The following is a 9,210-nucleotide window of genomic DNA, read 5'->3' on the forward strand; positions in this document are numbered from 1 at the left end:
GCAGTACAGAGGAGCCAGGAGATCAAGGGTTACAGAGCATTTGCCCCTCACTTGCTGGTGTGTGGGTACTAGGGCTAATAAATACAATTACCCCATAGCACAGTCACATTTACATAGAACAATCACAAAGCTCTATCTCAGTCTCACTCAAAGTTCAGTCAGAATTGAGAGAGGAGGAGTTAGGATTGCAGATGGGAGGAGTTGGGACTGTAGAGGGAGGAGTCAAGATTAAACAGTAAACCGCCCCCCCTAAAGAAAAGTCTAGATCCGTCCCTGCTCCTTAGATGTCTGAATTGGCCACTTGGACTATTCTGAAGCCAGTTCTTGTGATGATTACTTGTTTGGCTTAACATATTATTTCCACTAACCTCCTTAATGTGGTTCCTCGTACGGACCCAAAAATGGGTGAAAACGCCCGCAAATTTGACAAAACATGTGGATCGACGGCAAATTCGACGATTCACTTGGTTTTCGCCGTGCCGTTTTTTTTTGACCAGTTGAAAAAACAGTACTTTTATTGAATTTACATTCGACCTAAAAATGGGCTAAAAGTGCAGTTTTATCGACTGGTCGTAAAAACTGCACTATTTGAATACACCCCCTACTTGGCACATCTACAGATGTAGCCATGCTCATCTTTGCTGCGATGTAGCATTCTGGAATTCGGCCTACTGCATGGCATGCAATTAATATAGCAATCGCTGGCTGCGAATAGCCGCAGCCTGGCATGCCACGCAGCATATTGTGATGCAGCATGCTGCATTGCAGTAAAATGAGCATGGCTACATCTGTATGTGGCCACATGGCTCCTATTCATCTGATTGTGAAAGTATCAGCATGCATTTCACCAGCCCTACCCTTAGATCATATCAGATCGATGGTGCAGGACAAAGCAACTGCTCATTTTTATTAGTGTTATGCTATTCTACATCTATGTTTGCGCTAATGCGCCTTAGTTCTGCGCTTTATATACAGTACCAGGGTCTTAGCTTTTACAAAGGCACACACGATTTCTTTGGATAAAGGATAGATGGCAATATAGAACATGATGAGGATGCAAGGTTACTTAACTTTGCATATAACTTGTGGCAGCACAGTGGTAAGCATTGCTGTTACACAGTGATGAGGTCATGAGTTTTAATATGACCAGAGCCCTATCAGTGTGGATTTTGTATTTTCCTCCTGTATTTGTGTTGTCTTAAGATGGGTACACACTACTGTATATAATACTGTACAGTATAACAGACAATATGACCATTGTATAGTGTGTGCCCTCAAATCTACCCAATTCATTGTGTGATGAATTTGGTTGTATCCTCCCTTCGGATTGTGCTGCACATGTAATGGGATGATTGCACAGACAATATGATATTGTCACCTGAAGCATGTAAGGATATACTGTATTGTGTTACTGTATGATGCATTGTGTAGTGTGTACGCCAATGGGATATACCACTACTTTTGTAAAAAAAATGTACTCATAATATGTGTGTGATTTGAGAATGTAACTTATGTTGGGGCAGGGACTGTGGTGAATTAATATATATTCTTTCTGTATTGCTGTATAAAATAATGGGCGCTATTTAAATAAACATTAATAAGAATTATTCTATATTTCTCTTGTAATATTTATATCAGAGAAATAGAAAGAAAAAATAAAATGGTTATTTTATCTTTAAAACAGAACAAATTATAGCAGCACTTGGGTATGTAATCTGATGTAATTTGAAATACAATTTGTTATTGTCAAAATAATTTTAATTTAAGACACTATAATAGGAAATCACTGAAGAATGTGAACCCAATTATTTTACGGAATGTTTACTTATAACTAAACCAATCTGATAAAATTGCTTTTGCAATTAAGCTAGATTAAATAGAAACTGAACATATGAAGTGCGATACACATTTTTCACAGCTTTGTTCAGCATTATTTTCCTATTTCATTAATAATGATGTTGTGACTCGTAATCCAATTATTAAACTACACTGCTGCTTGTAAGTAATTGTTTCTTGTCTGATTTGTATCTCCTTAAATACACTGTTTAAGCAGCTAGCCAGAAATCATAGGAGCTGTTCTAACCTGGTTGCACAATTTTCACTGTGACCAGGGCCGGATTAAGGTCTGTGAGGGCCCCCTGGCAATATATACTAGGGGTGTATATAGGGGTCCAAGCACCCCTGGCAAAGTAAGGTACTGTCGCCCAGCCAACCCCCCCATATTTAAAATAGGGTAGGCGTGTGTGCCAACAAGGGGATGTGGCCACACAATAGTGCTCCAAATTCAAACGACACCACACAGTAGTGTTCCTTACTCACATTACACTGCACAGTAGTGTCAGTTATTCAAGTTATGCTACACAGCTGTATCCTTTATATACATTATGCAGAGTTGGCCCTAAGCATAGGCAAACTAGGCAATTGCCTAGGGCATTTGGCATGCTATGGGGCACAAGCAGGTTCTGCTGATTAGAATGATATGCGGCATATAGGGTGCAGGGTCAGAGGTGAAACTAGTGGTGGTGTTAGGGGGCACCGGCCAAAATCTTGCCTAGGGTATCATATTGGTTATGGCCGGCTCTGGCATTATGCCACACACTAGAGCCCCTTATTAGCATTATACCATTATACCAGAATATATATGCATATACGTATTACATATATGTGCATATATATATATATATATATATATAGAGAGAGAGAGAGAGAGAGAGCAAACAGAGTCCTTATACAGCAAGGATCAGGTGGCATGCCATGGTCTTTGCAAGCAGTGAAAGGATTGATTATATATCCTGATGAAAAAGTCCAGCTTGGTCTTAAAACATTGATATGCGGGAATAAACCCTTTCAGTGCTTGTAAAGACCATGGAGTACCGAATGATTCTTGCTGTATAAGGATTCTGGGGCTAATTCAGACCTGTTCGCTCACTAAGTTTTTTTGCAGTTCTGCATTCGCATTGTTGCTGCCCATAGGGGAGTGTATTTTCGCTTTGCAAGTGTGCGAACGAATGTGTAGCAGAGCTGTACAAACAGATTTTTTGCAGTCTCTGAGTAGCCCAGGACTTACTCAGCCGCTGCGAACACTTCAGCCTGTCTGGGAAAGGAATTGACATCAGGAACCTAGTGATGTGCACCGGAAGTTTTTCGGGTTTTGTGTTTTGGTTTTGGATTCGGTTCCGCGGCCGTGTTTTGGATTCGGACGCGTTTTGGCAAAACCTCCCTGAAAATCTTTTGTCGGATTAGGGTGTGTTTTGGATTCGGGTGTTTTTTTTACAAAAAAACCCTCAAAAACAGCTTAAATAATAGAATTTGGGGGTCATTTTGATCCCATAGTATTATTAATCTCAATAACCATAATTTACACTCATTTTCAATCTATTCTGAACACCTCACACCTCACAATATTATTTTTAGTCCTAAAATTTGCACCGAGGTCGTTGGATGGCTAAGCTAAGCGACACAAGTGGCCGACACAAACACCTGGCCCATCTAGGAGTGGCACTGCAGTGTCAGGCAGGATGGCACTTCAAAAAAATTGTCCCCAAACAGCACATGATGCAAAGAAAATAAGAGGTGCACCAAGGTCGCTGTGTGACTAAGCTAAGCGACACAAGTGGCCGACACAAACACCTGGCCCATCTAGGAGTGGCACTGCAGTGTCAGGCAAGATGGCACTTAAAAAAAATTGTCCCCAAACAGCACATGATGCAAAGAAAAAAAGAGGCGCACCAAGGTCGCTGTGTGACTAAGCTAAGCGACACAAGTGGCCGACACAAACACCTGGCCCATCTAGGAGTGGCACTGCAGTTTTCTAGCGAGAGGATGAGTGCTTCCATCCTCATGTGAATCTGAACCACTAGCCATGAACATAGGCCAGGGCCTCAGCCGTTCCTTGCCACTCCGTGCCGTAAATGGCATATTGGCAAGTTTACGCTTTTCATCAGACGCTTTCAATTTTGATTTTTGGGTCATTTTACTGAACTTTTGTTTTTTGTATTTTACATGCTCTCTACTATGACATTGGGCATCGGCCTTGGCAGATGACGTTGATGGCATTTCATCATCTCGGCCATGACTAGTGGCAGCAGCTTCAGCACGAGGTGGAAGTGGATCTTGATCTTTCCCTATTTTAACCTCCACATTTTTGTTCTCCATTTTTTAATGTGTGGAATTATATGCCAGTATCAATAGCAATGGCCTATTACTATATATATACTGCGCACAACTGAAATTGCACCACAGGTATGGATGGATAGTATACTTGACGACACAGAGGTAGGTAGAGCAGTGGCCTTCCGTACCGTACTGCTATATATACTGTTGGTCACTGTCAGCAAACTGCAAAACTAAAATGCACCACAGGTATAGAATCTAGATGGATAGTATACTTGACGACACAGAGGTAGGTAGAGCAGTGGCCTTCCGTACAGTACTACTATATATACTGTTGGTCACTGTCAGCAAACTGGAAAACTAAAATGCACCACAGGTATAGAATCTAGATGGATAGTATACTTGACGACACAGAGGTAGGTAGAGCAGTGGCCTTCCGTACCATACTGCTATATATACTGGTGGTTACTGTCAGCAAACTGCAAAACTAAAATGCACCACAGGTATAGAATCTAGATGGATAGTATACTTGACGACACAGAGGTAGGTAGAGCAGTGGCCTTCCGTACCATACTGCTATATATACTGGTGGTCACTGTCAGCAAACTGCAAAACTAAAATGCACCACAGGTATAGAATCTAGATGGATAGTATACTTGACGACACAGAGGTAGGTAGAGCAGTGGCCTTCCGTACCGTACTGCTATATATACTGGTGGTCACTGTTAGCAAAACTCTGCACTGTACTCCTCCTATATAATACTGCTGGTCCCCAGTCCCCACAATAAAGCAGTGCGAGCACAGATATATGCAGCACACTGAGCACAGATATGGAGTGTTTTTCAGGCAGACAACGTATACTGGTGGTCACTGGTCAGCAAAACTCTGCACTGTACTCCTCCTATATAATATACTGGTGGTCCCCAGTCCCCACAATAAAGCAGTGTGAGCACAGATATATGCAGCACACTGAGCACAGATATGGAGTGTTTTTCAGGCAGACAACATATACTGGTGGTCACTGTCAGCAAAACTCTGCACTGTACTCCTCCTATATAATACTGCTGGTCCCCAGTCCCCACAATTAAGCAGTGTGAGCACAGATATATGCAGCACACTGAGCACAGATATGGAGTGTTTTTCAGGCAGACAACGTATACTGGTGGTCACTGTCAGCAAAACTCTGCACTGTACTCCTCCTATATAATACAGCTGCTCCCCAGTCCCCACAATTAAGCAGTGTGAGCACAGATATATGCAGCACACTGAGCACAGATATGGAGTGTTTTTCAGCAGACAACGTATACTGGTGGTCACTGTCAGCAAAACTCTGCACTGTACTCCTCCTATATAATACAGCTGCTCCCCAGTCCCCACAATTAAGCAGTGTGAGCACAGATATATGCAGCACACTGAGCACAGGTATGGAGTGTTTTTCAGGCAGACAACGTATACTGGTGGTCACTGTCAGCAAAACTCTGCACTGTACTCCTCCTATATAATACAGCTGCTCCCCTGTCCCCATAATTACGCAATAAGCACAAATATTTGCATCAAGATTAATAAACGGAGAGGATGCCAGCCACGTCCTCGCCCTAACATTTCCAATGCACGAGTGAAAATGGCGGCGACGCGTGGCTGCTTATATAGAATCCGAATCTCGCGAGAATCCGACAGCGGGATGATGATGTTCGGGCGCGCTCGGGTTAACCAAGCCATACGGGAGAATCTGAGTATGCCTCGGACCCGTGTAAAATGGGTGAAGTTCGGGGGGGTTCGGTTTCCGAGGAACCGAACCCGCTCATCACTACAGGAACCCTCCCTGCAAACGCATGGACATGCCTGCATTTTTCCAAACACTCCCAGAAAACGGTCAGTTGCCACCCACAAATGCTTTCTTCCTGTCAATCTCCTTGCGAACGTCCGTGCGAATGGAGCCTTCGCACAAACCCATCGCTGAACGGCGATCCGCTCTGTACCCATACGACGCGCCTGTGCATTGTGGTGCATATGCATGCACAGTTTGTACCTGATCGCCCGCTGTACAAAAACGCAGCCCAGCAATCAGGTCTGAATTAGGCCCTCTGTTTGCTGTGTATCTGAGGAAAAAGGCACCCTAGCAATGTACTAATTCTTTAACAGAGTGCCCATCTACATATATATATATATATATATATATATATATATACATTTTTTCCCTTAAAATTCTTCACTCAATACCCCATAACGACAATTTGAATAATTTTTTTGAGATTTGTGCAAATTTATTAAAAATACAAAATAAGAAATCACATGTACAGTACATAAGTATTCACAGCCTATATAAGGGTGCTGATTTACAAGAAATGTATTACCATTATTGTAATGATACTGTGATGGCCATTTATGGTAATTATCAGTAGAATCCCATATGGTGGATATAGATAACATTTTCTGTTATCCATAGCACTAAAATGAACTTAGCTATTTGTAACTAGAAGTGTGAAAATAGTTAAAGTATAGATTTTAGATAGCCCATCAAGTTAAAAATACATTTCTCTTTCTATTTATTTTTCATATAAGAGTGCAAGCGTCAAGGAAGGTTATGTACTACACTTAAAGTCACCAGGGAAACCCGCTGCTAGCCGTGGAACGCATCGCTGACGTATCCTGGAACGCAACCAGGAAGTAGAGACCGCTGATACGAGCGGCTCCCAACAGCGGCGCCAGTCGCGGACGGAGTTAAAGGACTTAGTCTGCGGCTACCAAAGATGGTATTATATAATACTAACACCACTAGACCACCAGGGTACCACAAGATCACCAGGGAAAATAGATTACCACTACTAAAAAGTGGCATATGGTGCATACAAAGAAAAACATGAATAGTTTAAAAATGAGAATGAGGCTTGGGGCACAATAAGGAAGTAATATCCAGTACTAATTGGAATGCAAACGAGTTATTATACCCGTGTTTAGGTGGTTTGATTGATTTAAACTTTTATTTTAAAGGATTATCCATGTCTAGTTATATTAAAACCCCTGAAGTGTTTAAAAAAAACGAGATTTATAGATTAAAAGGTCATTTAAAATAGTTATTGGAGTCTCCTGATTAAGCAACTAACAGGAAGTGACATAAGAGGGATAGGGGTTTAAATAGAGGAGTCTGCACACCAGGCATCCACTGCCATTTGGACTACTGGAGGGAAAGAACATGAGAGAGGAGCTTGTTATAAGGTTAGTCCTGAACAAATTTGTAAAAATAACCGGGTGCCTTTTGAATTGTGTTCACCGAACCTGTCTTCACTAATCTGATCACTAATGTTTTATGGGAAAGATTTAGGGGTCATTTATAATTCACATTCACATTATTGATTATACGAAGAAATAAAGTAAGGAATATAAATATGATTAATTGCTATTTTTCAATTAGATTGTTACTGCAGATTTAAGCTACAGTTAATACAGACTGGCACAAGAGCACAGTTTATTTTATTCTTTAATAGTAAGTACATGGGTGAATAAGGACACGTAATAATATTCAAAAGAAATATTAAAAAGAAATAAAACACACTAAGATTATTTAATTATTTTGTTAACAGTATCAAGAGGATAATTTAAAAAGGCACAAAAGATCTTTTTTCCTTAGATTGTTTAAGAAGACATAAGTCATGCAAAGTGAGTAATTTCTATTTAGGATAACTATAATAATTATAACATTTATATCTGCTAACAAACATTGTTTAACAACTAGGAACAACTTAATCGGGGCCTAGAGAAATTAGTCCTTACGTGAATACACAGTAAGAACAGTTGGATTCAGAGAGCAGTAAGTAGAATAATAAATGTACCACTGGTGGCCTTCAGACTATCAATAATTGCCAATATTTATTGTTGTTAATACTTATATGGGTTAAATTGAATATAAATATGTATTAAACACCTGAATGAAATTATATATCAAAATAATATATTGGAGACAGAAACCTCACAATGTGGGATACACTTTTATTTCTTGTTTATTTCTTGTAAAGTATTGGAAATATTGATTAGCAAAGGGTGGTTGATGATTGAGTACTGGAGATAATTGATGTTTTTAATTAGAAAGAAATGTCAAATGTTTGTACATTTTTCTTCTGTATTTTCTTGTCTATCGTTTTCTTCCTCGATTTCATTTGTTATGGTTTGATATAAAGTTCCTGAGTCCTACAAATTTAACAAATAAATATTGCAACTATAGAGAAAAATTAAATGCTGAAAGAAACTTGTATTAGCTATTCATCATATGAACCTGAAGACCTATGCTAAATATGTATTAATAAGTATGGTATATATAAAGTAAGAATCTGTGACGGTTGTAACAAGTCTTGATTTTCTTCCTCTTTAGGGAAACCCCTGATGAAGTCAGCATTGACGAAACACATTGGGTGATATGCAAGTTGCTAGATCCGGTGTTAACAAGAATATTTGGATCAACAAGTTACACTGTACACTAAAGAAAGCATTCTGCTAATGTATTGTATGGACTGAAAAACCATTTTTAATGTTTTAATGTTTTAAAACTACTGTATGTATTAAATAAATTGTTTGCATGGTCAGTGGTTGTATGAAGATACCATTTGTATTGAAGTCAATTGGTTACCAACAAAATTTGCATATATAATTAGGCACCCCTGAAGATATCCATACTATATTTCTACTACCATAGGGTTCCCATCTGGCAGAGGACCATTATCAGGGATTTAGCAGCCAAATTTATTCTATTATCCCAAAAAGATTTCTGCACTAGGAGGCACAAGCGCAGTATTGGTAACACATATATTCCATATATATATATATATATATATATATTCATTTTTTCCCTTAAAATGCTACACACAATACCCCATAATGACAATTTGAACAAAGTTTTTTTGAGATTTGTGCAAATTTATTAAAAATACAAAACTAAGAAATCACATGTACAGTACATAAGTATTCACAGCCTTTGCTCAATACTTTGTTGATGCACTTTTGGCAGCAATTACAGCCTCAAGTCTTTTTGAATCTGATTCCACAACCTTGGCACACCTATCTTTGGGTAGTTTCGCCCATTCCTCTTTGCTGCACCTCTCAAGC

General features: G+C 39.6%; 1 long non-coding RNA gene across 1 annotated transcript; it reads left to right on the top strand.

Moving 5' to 3' along the window:
- The first annotated feature begins 7,285 nt into the window (after nucleotides 1–7,285).
- Nucleotides 7,286–8,681, top strand: LOC134983539 (uncharacterized). Its single transcript, XR_010191666.1, has 3 exons — nucleotides 7,286–7,329; nucleotides 7,847–7,921; nucleotides 8,480–8,681. It is a non-coding gene; the product is annotated as an uncharacterized LOC134983539 (long non-coding RNA).
- The last annotated feature ends 529 nt before the right edge of the window (nucleotides 8,682–9,210 follow it).

Source organism: Pseudophryne corroboree, chromosome 1 (assembly GCF_028390025.1).
Source record: "Pseudophryne corroboree isolate aPseCor3 chromosome 1, aPseCor3.hap2, whole genome shotgun sequence".
NCBI classification, from domain to species: domain Eukaryota; kingdom Metazoa; phylum Chordata; class Amphibia; order Anura; family Myobatrachidae; genus Pseudophryne; species Pseudophryne corroboree.